This window comes from Protomyctophum bolini (genome assembly GCF_963924005.1).
Source record: "Protomyctophum bolini genome assembly, chromosome: 3".
NCBI lineage: Eukaryota > Metazoa > Chordata > Actinopteri > Myctophiformes > Myctophidae > Protomyctophum > Protomyctophum bolini.
The window spans coordinates 25,449,263-25,469,985 of NC_137864.1; the positions used below are offsets into that span (position 1 = coordinate 25,449,263).

General features: G+C 43.6%; 1 protein-coding gene across 9 annotated transcripts in view; it reads right to left on the reverse strand.

The window, feature by feature from the left end:
• Nucleotides 1–20,723, reverse strand: part of gab1 (GRB2-associated binding protein 1) — a 64,305-nt gene that overhangs the window by 32,368 nt on the left and 11,214 nt on the right. Inside the window, exon 1 of one of the 9 annotated variants that reach the window (XM_080759722.1) lies at nt 6,207–6,398. The exons of 7 other annotated variants lie outside the window; for them this stretch is intronic. The gene's annotated coding sequence lies outside the window, so the exon portion shown is untranslated. Of the gene's footprint in view, nt 1–401; nt 548–6,206; nt 6,399–20,723 lie in introns of those variants that run through there. One more of the 9 variants, XM_080759721.1, reaches the window with a different exon arrangement.

A 20,723-nucleotide genomic window follows, 5' to 3' on the forward strand; every position in this document is an offset into this window, starting at 1 on the left:
TGAGAAGGAAGAAGAGTGAGAAGGAAGAAGAGTGAGAAGGAAGAAGAGGAAGAAGAGTGAGAAGGAAGACGAGTGAGAAGGAAGAAGTGAGAAGGAAGAAGAGTGAGAAGGAAGAAGAGTGAGAAGGAAGAAGAGGAAGAAGAGTGAGAAGGAAGACGAGTGAGAAGGAAGAAGTGAGAAGGAAGAAGAGTGAGAAGGAAGAAGAGTGAGAAGGTAGAAGAGTGAGAAGGAAGAAGAGTGATCTCTCTCTCTCTCGGCTACCTGCTCTTCTCCCGTAAAGAGGGGGGGGGGAAACGACAGCATCGTGCAGTCAAGTACACTAAATAAAGCTCCATAGAACTCCATATGCACAAACTTTATATCCCCTCCTTCTGACATACGAGTTCAAAGATAAGCCTTACCTTGTGAGTGTTCAGAAGGTGGTGTTTCCTTAAGCGCTTGAGTGAGTGAGTGTGTGTTGTTTTCTATCTCCCGTCTTTATCGTGCACTGCAGTGTGTGTGTGTGTGTGTGTGTGTGTGTGAGGGTCTGCAGTGGGTGACCTCTCCCTCCTGACTTCCTCTTGTGTGTAATCAGGTCAGCACAGACCCTCTTCAACTGCCACTGCTCAATCAAAAGGGGAGGAGCAAGACGAGTGTAAGTGTGTGTGTGTGTGTGTGTGTGTGTGTGTGTGTGTGTGTGCATGCTTGCGCGAGAAAGAGCACGTGTTTTAGAATGTTTTTATAAAGTGGGTGTGCATGCACCCATATACATATTTCAACAGATAAGGATAGAATGATTCATACTTCTGCAGCACACACACACACACACACACACACACACACACACACACACACACACACACACACACACACACACACACACACACACACACACACACACACACACACACACACACACACACACACACACACACACACACACACACACACACACACACACACACACACTCGAGTTCGGCGATTTTACTGAAATACTCTGAATGGCAGGCTGTCTGACTGAAATAGCACAACATAATTTTGGAAGTTTGAAATAACTTTTGTGACCATGATCATCAGAGACGTCATATTGCCAAACATGAGGCTCACACTGAACAATTGAAGTGGCACTATGTAACTTTTGCAGCCCTTCTCTTCAATCGAGACATTTAAATTGTGTTAAGTTCATGTCTCACCTAGACACAGGACCTGGCACGAATTCTGACCTGATGGTCAAGATTCAATTCATCCCCTGAGCAAGCAGGCGGGCTCCATTAGATCAATGGTTAAAATGTCAGCACTTGCTGGTTACAATCCAGGGTAGAAGAGGAAAAAGTTCAGTCAGGAAGTGTAAATGTAACGAAACATTCATACACTTTCATAGTTAAATGAATACACAGGATTATATAGTGTAGAGTGGATTGCACAAGAAAGATTCAGACAGCGGATTATACATTAGACAGCAGGCAATACTTGCAGGACCATACTGGTGTTTTTGCATGTTTAGCCCATTAGCTAGGTTAACCTCTTATCTCCATGTTTTAACTTTTTGTGTTTTTGGTAAATGAATGCCTAATTGATGGCCTACTTCAATGCCTACACTTGATCGTACAGTGTCACACTGACTAAAGTATGAAAAGTAGCAGATCTACAAGCTCGGAAAACACGGCGCAGAGAGACATTTTGGAGCTTGTAGATCTTCTACTTTCGATTTTCTTTTATCCTGAAAAGTAAAAGTTTTGGACATATGAGGTTTCCATATGCTGCTGATCATTTCTCAAAGCTTCCCATTGTTGATTGCGTTTTTCCTGCCTTCCAGGAAGCCAATCAACTTGCAGAGACTTGAAACTTGCTTGAGCTAGGTAATACAACACAGCAAACTACCTGTATGTTACCTATATTTGTTGTTAATATTGTGTTGTAAATAATGCAACTTTGGCTGTAAGTGTGGACTGATTGTACACACTTATACAAACTGGTAACTGGAAAAAAGATTTTAGCCCGACAGATTATTTTGGGTAGTCACCTGTATGAATTAAACAAATTTCATCAGGTAGTAGTAGTAATAATACTAATTATAATAATAATACAAAAAATAAAAAGATGGTAAGCTTTAGAAAATGGGGAGCAGCAGTAAGAATACATGATGTCATGATTCGTAGTAACATTAAAAACAAGCATGTTTTTTCACATTCATAAAGCTGAAGATTTGCGTTTATCAACATTGCTACAAAGTTGTCTCTCTCCTTTTCACCATTCCAAACACAAAGGAGGGCGAGACACACCCACAGTAGTCCTGACAGACCTAGACTACGCAGGCAGTCCGCTCTCCGACCATGTGGAACAACCCCAGGAGCTCCTGACTAGAGTGGAATCAGAGTGTGCCAAGGTTGGCCTCCGGCTGAACGCCAAGAAAACTGAAGTTATCACCTATAACATCCCATCGGAGCATCCAACAGGAGGAGGCACTGCTCTGAAGGAAGTCAAGGACTTCAAGTACCTGGGCTCATGGGTCAACTCAACGGAGCAAGATCTTAAAGTGAGGAAGGCGCTTGCATGGAGGGACCTGAACAGCATGGCCAGTGTATCGAACTCGAACCTCCACCGTCAAACCAAACTTAGCTTCTTCTATGCAATGGTACAGTCTGTTTTCCTATACGACAGTGAATGCTGGACCCTGAAGCCAACCCTGCAGAAGTCTCTAGATGGGTGCTACACCAGAATGCTGCGTGCAGTACTTAACATCAGCAAGAGTACACATGTTACCAACAAGAATCTGTATGATGGAATGCCAAGGGTGAGCCAGAAAATAGCAGCCAGGAGAATGGGAATAGCAGGACATTGCCAAAGACACCAAGAGCTGCCAGCCAGCCAACTAGTGACGCAAAGCACCAACAAGATGTATGGAGAACCGAGATGACTGAAAGAGACAAGAAGGGCTCGTCTGAGAAATAGACCTCAAAATCTTCAGTGAATGTGGGCAAAAATGTACCATGTTACTGTAGGTCTGTTTTTATACTCTCAGACTCAGAGCTTAATTAACACCAAGGATTTTACTGTGTGGAACATCAGGTGTCCTGATTTTGTCCAGATTTTAAAACCACACAGTACCGTGGAACTGTTTTGCATTCCACTTTTGTGTTTTGCATTCCACTTGATATGCATACAGGGTCATTTCCATGTCTGAAACACTTCCAATGTTCAGTATAATATAAACATTTTTCCAGGATTGGTGTGTGTGTGTGTGTGTGTGTGTGTGTGTGTGTGTGTGTGTGTGTGTGTGCATGCATTTCAATATCTGAGGGCACGGGTGTGCATATACTGTATATGACTTAAGTATTTAGGGATGTTAATAGTTAATCGTTCGATTAATCGCCGATAAGAAATTAGTCGTTAACAGTTAATAACTAATCATAATTAATCGAAAATTATGTGGTTCTATCATTGGGTGGTTTTCTGTGAATGTAATGCTGTCTGCGCACGCGAGGAACGCACATACAAAGATGCCATTGCCTGGTCCTGTATCGTCAATGGTCAAATAAATATTTGATTAAGGAATATAATATGCCATTTGTATTATTTCTGTATGTCAGCAAAATGTAGATTTGTATGTTAGACATTGATTGAGGGAAATTAAGATTCTCAGATTTTTATCAACTAACCGGTTAATCGACCGATAACCTTTTCAAAACGTATCAATTAACTATTAATGCATTAATCGATAATACACATCCCTATAAATCCAAGCGCGTTTCAGTGTGTGTGTGTGTGTGTGTGTGTGTCTCTGTGTGCTCGCACACACGTGCATGTTTAAGTGCATGTCAGTGCATGCATGCGTCATACTGAGCATGTTGTGTGGTGTTGTGTAATGAGAACACAAAGCAGTGATGTTGCCAGGCAGCCAAGTCATGCATGAGAGCTGGGAAAAGTTCACCTTGCTGCATATTGACAGAGGTAACGGTGCAGTAGCTACCAGTAAGTTCACCTTGCTGCATATTGACAGAGGTAAAGGTGCAGTAGCTACCAGTAAGTTCACCTTGCTGCATATTGACAGAGGTAAAGGTGCAGTAGCTACCAGTAAGTTCACCTTGCTGCATATTGACAGAGGTAACGGTGCAGTAGCTACCAGTAAGTTCACCTTGCTGCATATTGACAGAGGTAACGGTGCAGTAGCTACCAGTAAGTTCACCTTGCTGCATATTGACAGAGGTAAAGGTGCAGTAGCTACCAGTAAGTTCACCTTGCTGCATATTGACAGAGGTAAAGGTGCAGTAGCTACCAGTAAGTTCACCTTGCTGCATATTGACAGAGGTAACGGTGCAGTAGCTACCAGTTCACCTTGCTGCATATTGACAGAGGTAAAGGTGCAGTAGCTACCAGTTCACCTTGCTGCATATTGACAGAGGTAAAGGTGCAGTAGCTACCAGTTCACCTTGCTGCATATTGACAGAGGTAAAGGTGCAGTAGCTACCAGTTCACCTTGCTGCATATTGACAGAGGTAAAGGTGCAGTAGCTACCAGTTCACCTTGCTGCATATTGACAGAGGTAAAGGTGCAGTAGCTACCAGTTCACCTTGCTGCATATTGACAGAGGTAAAGGTGCAGTAGCTACCAGTAGCTGCTACTCCTTCTGTCAACTGTCACCGCTCACAACTCACCAATCACAACTGAAATCTGGCCCTGTCTATTTAGCCCTGGGCCGATTACCTGACTTTTGTGTCTGCAATTATGCTGCCAATGTGTGTCTTGATTTTTAACCACTTAGTTTCATCCCTATTTTGAGCAATTAAAGTTTATTATTGTTAAAATAGTCTCAAATATCTGGCATCAGTCGGGCTCCGGTACTAAAACAATAACATCTATTCTGGTCACGGTCAACGACACAAATGATACTTGCTTTCCCACACTCAAAACTCTATTGGCAATATGCATGTCTATACTACTGTGAAAATGTGCAGCACTGTGGGGGTTATACTGCAGCCAGGAGAACATTTCTCACCCAGATTGATGGTCCCCCTGCATGAACCATTCAGAGAGAAATACAACAATCCCTCTCCCAAAACCCCTGCACTCAGACACGACCCAAAGACGGATGATTTGTGAGGAGACCAGGGACAAGCAAAGAGCTATGGCCACACACATAGAATGGGAAGTTACAGCAATGTCAGGGAGGGCGTGAGTGTGTCCAAAGAGTGCATGTGTGATTGTTTTTCTAGTTATCTTTCTCCATGTGTGTGCAGTGGTACTGCTGTTGAACATTTCCACATCCACATTAAGAACACCACCGTGAACCAAACAACATCCACAATTCCCCAACTAGTCCTCTTCTTCGTTTATCTCGCCTTGGCCTAGAGACCCCCACGCCCACGGCGAGCTCAAACTCTTCCTCTCCACCTCTTCCATGAGAGAAAACAAGACGTACTCTTTGTCAGATTGAACGTGTTCAACATCATCTCTTTGTATGCGGGAGAGCCCCGTCTTCCCACACGGGTCAGAAGGAAAACAACAAGCAGAGTGTGGATGGTTTTCTTCTCGCCGGGCCAAACCTCAGAAACCAGACACTCTTATAACGGTGGCCTGCAACGTGTTGCGCACCAAAAAGCCATATGGTTTTGCCTCAGTGCCAAATGCGTCACAGTTATGTTATGAAGCTCTACACACACTATACAGCCCAACCCCCCACGTAACATTTGTGCATTCCTGCATCGCTGGAAATAAACTGGCAAACCTGCAACTGCTGTGCAATGTAAAGACTGTGTGTGTGTGTGTGTGTGTGTGTGTGTGTGTGTGTGTGTGTGTGTGTGTGTGTGTGTGTGTGTGTCCATTTGTCCTGTGAGGTGGGGAAAGGCCAGCTGTAAAAATAGCCTGGCGTTTATACTTTGGAGCTGGGAACAGAGAATAAAAGACATGGGCTCAGCAGAAGGCATCAGCATGCATAGGTGTTGAATAACCATGGATATGTAGAAAATGGCCACCTACAGACTGCTGTGTCACTTCACATCGCAACACTAAACGTAATAATCCAGCATTTCTTGTGACTATTCTTTCACACCAAAACATGGTGTTGCAGTGCATTCATCTCAAGTCTAAGACATGGATGCGTCGGACGGACAATGTCGGACATACATAAACAAACATCTCATTCTCGACAGTCACAAGCTTTTCCATAAAGTCAACTTGAGAAGGACATACCAAATCCAAGTTTCTTTAAAAAAACTTTTCCAGCTCACCTAAAATGCCTCCTGTTTTCTGTGGAGCACCTGAGCGAAGAGCTTCTGGTAGAGTCCAATATTCTGTAACTAGTGTGTTTTCACTATGTTCTTGGTCCTTGCACACATGCCTTCGTCAATGTGATCGTTTTATATCAATTCTCTACAAGGATCACCTCAAAACAAAACAAGCCCTGCCTCTGTCCTCGACTCCATCCATCTTTCCGTCCGTCCCTTCCCTCCCCCTCCCTCGATCTCTTAGTTACACCATGCGTCCAGAAGTCCCTTCACTTTCATGTGCAGCTGTGAAATTCACACCCAAGCAAGCGTCATTCGACCCCCCCCCCCCCCTCCCATCACCATATCCCCCACCCCAACCATCTACACAGCAAGTGTCCAAAGAACACAAACCCCACTAGCCATGCTGCTATCTTTGCTAGCGGTACACAACATCAAACACTTTCAAGTCTTGCAAGGACGAAAGGCTGTGTGGGTCTTTTGCAATCATAACAGTGTTGTTTTCCTTGTACATTCCCGTGTGAAATAGGAAGACAATGTGATTTGTCATTCAAATATGTTCGTTAACCACTTTCACCCTAGCGTTCCTATTTTGGGCGGGGTGCATACTTAGTTTAGACTAGTCATTGGTTAGACATGGGTTAAGGTTAGGTTTAGGTGTGCTGCCCCGTGGGAGGTTAGGGTTAGGGTGAGGGTTTGAGATAGGTTGTAGGACTAATGTCTAAACTAAGTACAGCACCCATTTTGGGCATGTCATTATAGGCAAACATTTTACTCTCAAAGTACTTTGGACAAGTATTCGTCGTTTCGCTCAAGACGGGGAAGTTATTCCACATAATTCAATAGAAAGTGGACAAAAGGACACAGACAGACAGACAAAGTGGAAGTGCAGTATGGGGGGGCAGACACAGTAAAATAAACACAGAGAGAAGATGGGGAGGAGGCAGAAGAGTGAGCTCGTTAAAAAAACTGATCAATAATTTTAAAAAGTAGTCCAGTGGGAATGACCTAGTTTCCAAAAACAGGAAGAAGCTCAATATTTTCTGTAACCAGCTCTGAGTTTTACAACAATCTGAAACAAAACGTCTGTCTCTCTCCCTTCTCTTTCATACAGAATACCCAGTGTGAGCTTGGCTTACATTTAACCTGTGCTCTGACGAAGTGAAGCATTAACTATGAGCGCGCTGGTTTAAACATTAACACAGGAAAGTGCAGGAGGCAGCTGTGGCTGTGTGTCCTGCGTGCAGAAGCTACTCTGACAACCACTCAGAACATTAGTACTTAGCTCTCAGTTTTCATCAACACCAAACCAGCTACATATCTCACTTTGTTTTCCAGGAAATGGCTTCTTTGTGAAAAAGAGAAAAAGGAGAGAGGGAAAAAAACATCAGGCAAAAAAAAAAATAATAATCCCTCGTGGAAGTTTCCACTTTGTTAGCGCTTTTTATCTTCCTGGTCATCTGTTCCCAACACACACTCTGGACTAAAAGATTTCCTGTTTTGCCTCCTTTTGTCACTGTGGTTGTGTTTGCGGGGGTTTATTCTGTCCAGTAGCTAACTTTAGAATACATCCAACACAAGGACCAAGGAGTGTAAAATCTATAAAAATGTAAACATTTAATTTAAACCGTGGATTGAAACAGTCAACATGCTCATTTAATAGGCAAAAAAGATGTAATGGCTAGATCAGGTTTGGGGGTATTTTGTTGTGTGGTGTGGGGCTAGTGGAGAACCCGGAGATGTCAGTCCTTCATTTGAATGTTCAGAACTCAGCCAGAGGGGATCATGAAACATCCCTGCTGAATGGCTGATGCACTGGTGCTCCCAGACTGTTGCGTGTTACACACACACACCTGTGAAGGAATCATTGTCTTGTGTTCTAAAAACTCAATAACCAAGGTTGATCTTTGGCCGGTCTGTTGCACAGAAAACTGACCTTAGTTCAGTTAGTTTTACATATCAGATCTTGAATCTTGACCCAAACAAAAATGGATGGAAAAAATAAAGTGTAATGTCCTTGCTGAAATGCTAGAACTAAAATGTTGAAACGCCTGCAGGTTGAGCCACTGGTTTAAATGTTATTCTGACGTAAACTGAAGATACTTTTATAAGACCTAGTCAAGATTTCTAAACTATCCAACAAAGTCGGAAACATTGTTAAAGCTCAAATTCATCTGTCTTATATTGCAAATGTTCCAATCTGAATATGTGATAATATCATTAGACAAGTGCAGTCACTGACACAAATTCTGTCCAAACAAAACCCAACATAATCAAGGTGCCAACGTCCAACCATGATGAAAAGCCGTTTTCAGTTGGCTGCCTGTGGTGCCAAATAAACATCTCCACCACAGAGAATGGTGCCGAAGAATAACACCACCTTCACAAGGTTTCGACCACAACCACAGTTGGTGAGAAGCTGAAGAACATCGGCAACGAGAGGATTCCTTAATAAATGGCGTTTTATATATATATATATATATATATATATATATATAAAAGAGGGAGATTGGAGAAAAGAAAACAAGCTTAAATCGGTTTAACTTGAGAGCATGCACTTGGTATCAAAACGCAATCTCTAGATCTTTACCTGGTGCTGAAGAGTCCAAACGTTACGTAGGTAAGAGTGAGAGAAAGAGAGTGGAGGGAGGGAAAGGTAAGGCAAGCTTGCTGACCAGTGATTGTTGCCCGAGTGAGTCTGGCCACTTTTCCTGCCTTTCCTCCCCTCCCCTTGCATAGAGTCTGCAACACCCTGCTCCAATAACCCCTGACCCGCAGGAAGTAGACACAATGGACTGAAAATAACACAGCGCACACGCACGCACGCACACACACACACACACACACACACTTTCCCCCTGGCAACAACCAGCCGCCCACCCCCCCACCCCCTACACTATGGTGGACCGCGGCCAAGGAGGAGCACCTCTGATAGGAGAGAGGCTGGTGGATGGAACCAAATATACCACCCCCTCACCAGGCGGTGCCAACTGCCAACATGCCTAGGACCACTTGACCCCCCCCCCCCCCACACACACACACACACACACACACACACACACACACCTTACATTCCCAGAATGCTTATGGATATCTGTCCTGAACATGCTCATAATTGAGAGGGCCAGGTCAGTACACACCCACTGGACTTCATTCATTGTCTCCACCAGGCCGAAGGCATGGGGAGAGAGTTTTGCACTCTCGTCCATCCGTTCGTGTGTCCGTCTGTGGACAGCTAATCTCCGGCAGTGTGTGTGCAGCCACACTCTGCACACACACTCCCTGAGCCCACAGCTGAACCTCTGCCCCAAGGTTTTCACATTGGCCTTTTATAGCGCCACCAGGAGGCCGCTTTGTGCACAACAGGTTTTAGGACAGTACACCTACAGATTTTGACCAAACATCACGCAAATTGGTACACATTTTGAATGGTCTTCTAGAGCCATTCAACGAAACAGGTCTTTCAGATTTTTCAGATTCCATCCTGATTGGCTAAGATTGGCTTCTACAAAATGCCGCAAATCATGAACACATTGTGTGATTTCCGTGAAAATTGTGCACGCACATTCCTATGCCTAGGAAGAAATTCCACTGGAACATTTTAAAAACTTTGTACGCACACTCCCTAGAGGCCAAGGAAAAACCTTTGCATGGAATCTTTCACATCTGCTCTTTATAGTGCCACCAGGAGGCCGACATATGTAAAACACACTTTCTCTAATATTACTCTCACTTTATCCAAATTTCACGCAAATCGGTACACATGCTCTCCACAGACAGACAGGCAGACACACACACACACACCCCCCCCCCCCCCCCCCCCATATGCTAAGATATCAGCATATCACACATCATACTACTGTGCTTCACATGCGCGACGCGGTGTGAGCTTGTAGATCAGCTATTTTTAAGTATGAAAGGGATAGAGAGTTTGGGAGAGGGGGTGGCACGGAGGGACAGACACCAAAAGAGACAGTGTTTCATACTGGCTGAACAGCAGAATCCGACCAGTCACACTGCCTCCTACAGGACATCATCATCTACTCCAGGAAACGTGTGTGTGTGTGTGTGTGTGTGTGTGTGTGTGTGTGTGTTATTGTTTTGACAGCACACACAAACTAAAACAAATATCTACACGTAATCCACATATCCTTAAATTTCAAATGTGTTTTTGACAGCTTTCATTGTGTTAGTAGTATCTGTGGTGTGTGTGTGTGTGTGTGTGCCACACCCAGTCATACCTTACTGATGGTTTGAAATTGGCATTATCATAAAATCTACATGAACTTGTAAATACACCAATATTGGTGTTGTTTTTATACCCTTGCATGCGTGTATGTGACTGTGCGCACACATGCACACACCCACAAAACCTAATCCTCATCCATTCTGTGAGCAGAGCAGCAGCAATAGCAGCAGGCTAATCCAATCAGAGACCAATGAAAACGAGACCAAATCACATTTTCTGGCCATGGAGAGGTTGACTTGGTTCTGATCCAATTAGCCTCTCTGTGGCCAGGAGAGGAGACACTCCACCAGGAAATGGCTTGAAACGTCACATCTTATGATAAGGAAAGACAGATTTTGTTAGACGTGTACTGTAGGGGAGTCTGCACCGCTTTTCTAATGTAAAACAGATTTCAAGCACCTTCAAGGTTGATGGTCAGTGCTTCGAGCCTTGCAACGTTGCAGTGGTGCTACTGCTAACCAAAAGTCCCCCTATTTTCCCTTTTGTCCGCTACATTGTGGGAGCCTATCACAATTACCTCTGTATCCACATCAAAAAACAAACGCACTGTTGGGGGTGCCTGGTGGCTCAGCCATTAGCACTATATGATCCTAGTGAGTGCGAGGCCCCAGACAGGGGTCGAACCCGACCCAGTCTTGTCTCGCATGTCTCTTCTCCTCACTCCATGTCCTTGGTTTCCTGTCTCTCCGTCTCATTTTTTAGGCCAAAAATAAAGCTTTAAAAACAAATCTAATGTCTAATGATCAAGCATGTTCCTGGCTTTGAGAATACAATACATTAAATCTAAGCAATTTATGTGGGAATTCCTGTAAGAACCTACGCTCATAACTGGTGAATCACTTCCTTTACAAGAATTTATTTAGGCATTTAGCAGTTGCTCTAATCCAGATCAATTGTGTTAACAAGTTAAGTGTTCTGGTGTTCTGACACTTAGCAGTGATGGACATCGTTGCAACATTTCAGTTATTGTACAGTGTATCTAATCAACAGGATATGTAGTTTATCAGCTAGAATTTAAATTGAACAAATTAGATTCTTGCTCAAATGTGAATATTGATTTTCCTCCACAAGAATTGAGATCACGAAAATCATGTAGTAAAAGGGAGGTTCCTAAAAATGTGTAATGTCTCTCATTACATAGTCCACAGTCCCTGCAGATCCACTTCATGGTTCTTTACATTCTAAGATTTTTTGGGGCATTTCTGTTGCGTTTTATTTGGATAGAAACAAGCAAACAGAGAGGCATGAAAGGCAGGAGAAGGGGGGGGGGGGGGGGGGATGACATGCAGCAACCACCGAACTGCTGCGGGAAGCCTTATGTGGTGTGTGCAACAGTGCGCTCATACCAGGTGAGACACCCCTTGTCCGTTTACATTTTAAACTAGTATTCCTGGATGAAATGAAGGTATCCCGACCCGTTAGAACCACTTACACTCCTCCTGGTCTAAATGAAGGTATCCCGACCCGTTAGAACCACTTACACTCCTCCTGGTCTAAATGAAGGTATCCCGACCCGTTAGAACCACTTACACTCCTCCTGGTCTAAATGAAGGTATCCCGACCCGTTAGAACCACTTACACTCCTCCTGGTCTAAATGAAGGTATCCCGACCTGTTAGAACCACTTACACTCCTCCTGGTCTAAATGAAGGTATCCCGACCCGTTAGAACCACTTACACTCCTCCTGGTCTAAATGAAGGTATCCCGACCCGTTAGAACCACTTACACTCCTCCTGGTCTAAATGAAGGTATCCCGACCCGTTAGAACCACTTACACTCCTCCTGGTCTAAATTAAGGTATCCCGACCTGTTAGAACCACTTACTCCTCCTGGTCTAAATGAAGGTATCCCGACCTGTTAGAACCACTTACTCCTCCTGGTCTAAAATCAAATCCGGATAAAGTATTCCTTCCTTCTATATACCATACATTGTCTTTAATGTCACGTATATCCAAGCCAGTACAGAAACAAAGTATAACGGTCAACTTTCATTTTTTACAATTCATTACATGCGTTGTGTGTATGTCTTGTTTATACAAGCTGATGTGTTGAACATGTCAAGGCCTGTTGTTCAGCAGAAAGAGACACACCTCCATTTCCAGCCAGTCCCACGAAACTTGCACACACCTCCACTCTCGACTGTCACCTTCAAATGATACTCTGCTTCACTTTCAGTTGAAAGGAAAAACACACACGTCAACACACAAGCTTGTATGTTGTAAGTGTGCGTGTGTGCTTATGTGAACCATGTATGGTGATGACCTTTACTGAGACAATGTGCACACTGCACATACATTCTAGGCCATCAGAAGCACAAGGCAGGTTAACAATGCAGACAATTTCCCATGCAAGTCAACTGTTGTGCAACCAGCCCACAAGAACAATGTCAGCTAGTTTCTCTCTCTCTCTCTCTCTCTCTCTCTCTCTCTCAGTTTTAGTGAGTGTAATATTTGTAACAAAATATCAGCCTTTGCTATTGATGGCTCAGTGCAAGTAAGGTTTGTAACGAAATATACATTTTGGTGGTCAGTCTTAGTGTTTACATATTCCACAATCCACCAACTTTCAGATGTAGTTAAAGGGGTTTTAGTAGGCCTGGGCTGGCCTAGAGGGCCGGGCTGACAATCGCAGGGGTTCGACTCCCAATCCTGACGATATTTACTGTGTTTATACTGTGATATTATAAGTATAATCAAATTGGCATATATAGTCATATGCACAGTACTTCCAAAGTTTTGCCGTTTTAATTTTGGACATGTCACGTTCAATAATTAATCTTCATTAACCGTAAGGGATGCAACAAAATAGGAAAATGTATGTGGATCTCAGGGATTCACATCTGCATTGGGACATGGTTTCAAACTGATCAGAGCCCTGTTATATAACTTCCATTATAAATTTAAACTTATGTGAAAAGAAAAGAGCATTGGTACTTCTGTGGCCTACTGACAGACTGACAGTGTGCACATTTGGCGCTGATCGGTCCAGTTCTTTGAAAGATTAGGTCCAGACGGACAGAAAGACAGACAAAGATGGCTAGCCTCCTACAATGTAAAAAGGTCATTTTAGCATTTTAGGGTTAGGTATTGTGACGGTTTGCGCCATCATTCCCAGTGTATCTCTGGTATGCTCTGGTGAGTCTGCAGGGCTTGCAATGGTGAGTGGCAACCAACCAAGTCATCAATCAATAGCTATTAACCTATTGACTAGGAACCGGCATTAAGCTCTGGGCTGCAAGAAGGAATTGGATTGTGTGAGTGCTGTTAATATGCGTTTATAAGTTTATGAGTGTTGTATAGATGGACACACACAGTATGTATGCAGTTATTGTCTCAAATTTGTTTTAGAATATTGATTTGATGCCGATAATGAATGCAAAAGTGACCCTGCATTTATTGTATCTCCGCCAGGACCGATCAGCATGACACTTTGCACACACACGGCCAATAGGCCAAGGAAGAACCTTGGCCTATTCGATATAATGGCACTCTCTGCCTTCGATATATGGCACTTTCTGCAAAATGGGCACCCCGCAAATGTTTGAAGCCAATCATATCATAGCCAATCAAAATGGAATGTCTTGATCACGTAACTACAGAGATAATGTATACCAAATTGTGTGATTAGGACAAAATCTGTAATAGTAACAAAAATATGTTTAGCAAATATCTCATGGTGGCGCTATAACAGGCACATTTGAAAAACAATTAGGTGGAGATTCATCCTTGGCCTACTCTTGGGAGTGTGGGTGAAGTTTCCCGCCGATCAGTCAAACAGTGCTTGTCGTGCAAAACAGACCCCTCCAGCAAACTTTGAAAGTCAAATATCCAATTAGAAAATAATGAAACACAATGTTACTGACATTGTGAGTCAGTGACCCACACAACTGAACACCTCAAATAGCCAATTGTATGCCTGAATTACTACAGCTCACAATGATTCCCAGATTTGACCAGATTACAGACTACGTAAATTGCCCTTTGCTTACAAAACGTACCCTATTCAATCTGCTTAGTCTGAGGTTGTAGTGAGTGGGACTGGCAACCCGCCGTCTGCCACGAGAACTGATGATGCCCCGAAGATAAGGGACGCCTCATCTGACTCCAGAACCTACAGTCGAGTACTTCTGACTTTAGGACACTCAGGGTCAGTGGTATCAAGTGGTACCATGATATCAAGTTCTCCTAAAACTGACATTTTTGCCTTTCCATATATCAATGGGATATATCAGTCAAACAGTTTATTCCTAGTTCATAAACACTACTAGCCTGGGTTCCAGCCTGATTCGCTGCGTTCCGCGGATCTGAAAATGTCACTGCGCTCTCAGTCTGGAAAGTCTCCTATTCTCCACAGGTAGGTGGGACATATGAAGGTTGAAATGATTGGTCTGTGGTACGGGACGTGGAAAAACACAGTTTGATGTATAAATGCACACTACGCAGCTACTGCTGTTGTCCTACAACGTCCCCTTATCATTCACTAAACTCACCCACGGCCCACACAGCCGTCATTGTTTTTGTACTACTGCATCTGACAGTGGACTACTGAATCGTTTACTTTTTACCGTAGGTTTTTACTCTCAAGTCTAGAACGGCACTATTTTTTTTCAACAGTGAGAAGCATGGACAGAGTGGCGCTGGCTGATGACGTATCAGCAACAACGTGGCTACATAACAGAGACGTTATGAAATGCGAGTCAAGCAGCCTCTGTCCAGACTGACAATTCAGAATCACGTAACGCGGCGATTCAGGCTGGAACCCAGGCTAAAACACTACATACAGCCAGTAATGAGTATAATTCTCCCTTGGGCGGGAACCCTTTTGGTGTTCTAACCCTTCTGGACGGGAAACCCTCTTGGGGTTCTGTACAGTATGTAGCCTACAGTATTCAAAACACATTAATTTTTGATGCTGCTATATAAATATTTGAAATTTTTCAAAAAACTTAGGTCGGGATTTAGAAGGTGTATATTGAATCGGCCTCAGTCCAAAATGGGTTAACTACACAGAACCAATCTTCCTCACTTTTCCTCTCCTCTATCTGATTACTGTTGTTTCCTCTCACCTGTTTTCTTCCCATCTATGCCTTTCGCCTATGCTACTCTGACCATTGTTTCTTCCCCTCCCTCTAAATGCCTTTGTGGCACGCACAGTCAGTGAACTGAAGTCACATGCACTTGTCGAAGTTGCATCGTTAGAATTCAACACATTCCATCTGCATGGCAGGCTCAGTTCACATGATCACTGCTGTTTGGCTGCCGTGGATAAGCGCTGAAACACTGCCCTTTGAGTTCTGTTGTTCAGCATTAAGCACGATATCACTATTATAGGTCAGCCAAATAGTATCCATCACAGTGAAGAAAAAGCACACACAGAACCAAACACGACAACTAACAGACAGACACCCACAAGCATTGCGGAATATACATAGTTGAATAAGAACACAAATTATATGACCAATGATTTGTGAGCCATAATCTGCGGTTGACAAATTTATGAAAAGTGTATTGTGATGACAATGGCTGACAGTGAATAAACAACGAGGCTCCATTCTGCCCAGACCCATATTCCTTTGCCTTGCCCAAAGGGAGCAACAAAAAGGCAAAACATTGTTTTGTTAAGAAACTTATTTATAGTGCCAAACATACCCCTGCTAGTTATAGGGTAAAATCCCGCCAAAGCTTTCCTCCTTTGCACTGTCTTCCTGTTAGCATCTCACCAAAGAAAACTATAAAGGACTTTCTCTTCTAACAGATAATCAGTGTGTTTGGTTCAATGTAGGTCCTCCTCTGAACCAGCCCCCCAGTGAATTATTAAATTCCCCTTGTATCCTCCCACTGCTGAAAGCAGAACTGCAGGAGGGTATCAGAGAAATTAAGGTACTGTTGACAGGACAAGTACATTTTTACACTCTGAGCTTAACAGATACAGAGTATTTTGCCGTGTTCACAATTTCAAAAAGGTTAACTATTTACCATTCACAATGGCCTCTCAGGTTTGCCAATACAACATCTACATGTTTATTTTCCTAAACAGAAATATTAAAATAATCTAGTGAATTGTTAAATTACTAACCTGCCTGACGTTCAAACAGCTATTAGTCTCCTATCCAAAGGCATCGTGGAAGAGAGCTACTCCTCTAAAATGTGTCAAATCATCAAGTTATTCCATGAGTTCCAGGGAAATATTCATGCAATGCCATGAGAGAAGCTTGGAGAGGCGAAAGGGTCTCTCTCACACTCTGCTTCCAATAGGACTGAAGAGAAACCTACTATGACAAGCAGGTCTTCGCAGGCTCATTTCAAGTGTGTGTGTGTGTGTGTGTGTGTGTGTGTGGGGGGGGGCTCAGATATCCAATTGTAAACAGGGACAGTGGCCACTGCTCTGAGCCTCTCGGTCAATCTAAGCATTGGACATGTAGACTACATGTTGATTTACCGTTACTCAGCAGGTGGTGGGCTTCGTGTTCTCTGGAACCACTATGCTGTCCATATGAAGGAGCCTTTCCCTTAAAGGACCACTTCACCACTTTTCAACTTACTTAGATCTTCCTAATCTGCCTAATGATGATGTCACTGGAAGACGGTTTCTAAACTGCCCACAGCCCTCTTATGAGACAGACTGAGTAGAAAAGAATCGTGCCATTTTATCATGATTATTAGTGAGGACCTGTTATATGAAGATAGGTTGAAAAGTGGTGAAGTGGTCCTTTAAATACAGTACATATAGGTTTAAGAAAGTTTGGAATAATGCAGACAGTTTCTTTGCGGTGTCCATGTTAATAGTGACTGACTTGCAGGCACTTGGGAAATTACGCAGGCCGGTGGCAGTATTTCACAGCTAGACTACAGGCTGAACACCCAGCCACTTCCCTCCCAGGCCAACTTTTCAAGGTGCACGCACGCTGCTCTGGTCCGCATGCACACGCACACACACACACACACACACACACACACACACACACACACACACACACACACACCCACACACAAGCATGCTTACGTATTACATACACACAAAACCATGCCACATGCACACATGAACACACCCACACTTGTAGAGCTGAAGAGGCAGGGAGACAGGGAGAGCCATGACACAAGTGGTCTATATTGAGTGCCATGCACACGCACCAGCTGGGGTCATGTCACACAGCACCACATAGCAGGAGTGCCAGCCGTGGGGATGTGTGTGAAGTGACAGGTGAAACACAGGATTTGAATGTGCACAGACGTAAATGGCTAGACTCCACGGCTGCCTTTGCCATCGATCGCTCATCATTACCCAGTACTTTGAGGGGATTATTCTCCATGACACCATAGAATTGAATAATTAAACACTTCAACCTGGCATCCTAGGCTCTTTTGGAACTTCCGGTAAACTGACTCACAACATTTGGTTTTCGGCATTGCCATGATTTTAATCCATATTTTTTAATTTAGCATTGCTGGCCATCTGCACGGCAGCTGGCCAAATGGTCAAAAACAGCAGATCCACAAGCTCACTGCACGTTGCAATGCATCTTGTGAGCTAAAAAGCGGTTAAGAAACCGGTGATCAAATATGCATTCCTTAATGTTAATCACACACAATCTGTCGCCGTGCCGAGCAAGCGACAGAAGGGCATTTCATAATTTATTATTTTGCCCACAAAGATTTTCCATGCAGGCCCATTCAAACCTGCAACCTTCCGATTACAACTTCTCCATCCTCTCAAGCTTTTAGCACTGTGCAGACTGAATAAAACAAGCCATCTAATGTGAGAATTCTAAAGCCATGAATAGATATGTAGTTCTGCCATGGATATTTTAGCCGATGCACTAATCGAGAGCGAGTCAACGCTCTTATCCAAAGCAACTTATGGCAGGTGTGTAGAGTCAAGTGAAACAATGTACTCTTATGTGACTTGAGCAACAAAAAATACTTGACAATGGGTTTTCCAGGCTATGTGCTTACAGGGCCTCCTGTTGGTGAGAGCTTGTACCTCAGTAATCAATTTCTCTGCTAAGAAAACCATCAATGGAGTAAGAACTAACAGTGTTGAAACATGTAGGCTGAGGATGCATAGAGAAAGAAATTGGAACTTAATTTAAGAGAGGGAAGGTAAGAGAAAAAGAGACAGAGGGATCCCTTCTCCTCCTCTCTCTCCTTATCACCCCCTTTCTGTCCTGTAGTTACCCCTCCCTCTCCATCCTGTCACCCCTATCCCCTCTCTTTCTCCATCTTTCTTAATCGCCCCTTCCCCCCCCCCCCCCCTCTCCCTCTCTCTCTCTTCTTCACCCACCATCTGGTAGCCATCAGAGCCTCATACAGGAAGGGGCGGCCATGACTCGCTGGGGCGCCAGGGAGCGGCGCCTGTTCTCTTCACATGCTGCAGAAACAACACTGAACCAGTCCAGTCTCCCAGCCCAGCCCACTGAGCCCAGACTTGGCCTGGTTAGAACCAGCAGCACACAAAACCAGGCCATCGCACTCAGACTGACAGCAGAACAATCTCACATTACTGGCAACGTGCACCTGACAAGAAGAGCTGGGAACAGACAGCATGAGAGAGAGAGACAGACAGACAGACAGAGACGAGATAGTCAGGGACGAGATAGCTTTTCTTATTGAAGAATAGATAATGACTTCTACTTTGAGAAGAAGCACACTGCCCTGTCTCTCTCATCTCTTTTTTCATACGTCCCTGACTGTAGAGTGTCATAACTGCAATTCCCCCCCCACCTACAGGTGTCTCTTCATAACACCCCCCCCCCCCTCAGAGTCTTCCAGTCTCAGACTAGTAGAGACCATCTTTGGCCATGTGCAGTTCTCCCAGTAGCTCCCATGTGTTGCACATTCAGAGCAGCCTACAAACTAGGCTCTGGAAATAGAATGCAGCCTTATGACACAGATGCCTATTTTTAAATGTCTGTCGTCCATGTTTCCAGATATGCACTGTTGAGCTGAGCCCTGAGAGACAATGTAAATTAAGCATTGGGAATAGATGACTTTCAAAGCAACCCATCCATTTATTTATTTTGTAATTCAGTAGCATATATATATTGCATAAATATATAGGCCTAATATATAACATAAGTCTCGTCAGCATTGCAAATGAGGGGGAACCTCAATGCTCTTTGAGAATAAATAAAGGTTTCAATCAAAGTCTGCAAGACCAGCTCTTTTATGATTGATTAAATCATTACCCCATGTGACAATTTTGGCACTTGACAGACTCAAGATCTGTAATGAAGTCAATACCATGCATAATGTTTACACATTCTTGTCATTTTAGCTTTCAGATTACAGAAGGTTCAAGAGCACAACATTATTGGGTACGTCAGCAACATAATGAGTATGCTAAACAGCAATGATAAAGTAACTGTTAAATACATAATGTGATCTCTTTCAAATTCATCATGCCAGTGCAGAGTAATGCAACCTGTGTTACAAACGTAGGCTTTCTGGACCTGATTTGTTCCAGTTGCTCTGCTAATGGACGGGGAACTGTATCATAACTGACTACTATTGAATTAGCATTGTTTGTCACCAGAGTGCTGTGATAGTTTTGCTGAGATTGCGAGAGGGGGTGGGGGGGAGGTGGTATATGTGACAAGGTAGTTAGTTGCATGACCATGATTGGTGACAGAAATAGCCACACGAGTCGATGGAGAAGTGCTAACCACTCGGTCAAAGTGACAGATGGGAGTGACTATAGCAGACCAAAAGTACACATTGTGGTCTCCCACATTGATCCGCTCTGACAACCACAGAGAGACAAGGAGATCACAGTGAATGATGAAGGAAATACAGACAACGATCGAGTCAACGGCAAAATAGCCTGGTATCCCTTTCATTGATATGTACCAAGGGTAACAGGTACGGTCGCCCCAATTCCATCTCGCCCCCGCTTTTTTCCGCCAACCTCACGCCGACCGCTTGGTGCTGTGGTTCTTCTATTCTTTATTTTGTTTTACTGAGAATAAGGTTAGAAATACGTTTAGGGTTAGGCATAGTTTTACTGGTGTTAAGGTTAGGAATAAGGTTAAAAATACGTTTACGGTTAGGCATAGTTTTACTGGTGTTATGGTTAGGAATAAGGTTAAAAATAAGTTTACGGTTAGGCATAGTTTTACTGGTGTTAAGGTTAGGAATAAGGTTAGAAATACGTTTAGGGTTAGGTATAGTTTTACTGGTGTTAAGGTTAGGAATAAGGTTAGGTTTAACCGTTTAAGCATAATTTACTTAGGTTACTTTAGGAATACCAGGCAGTGCAGTTCCGCCGGCTGTACG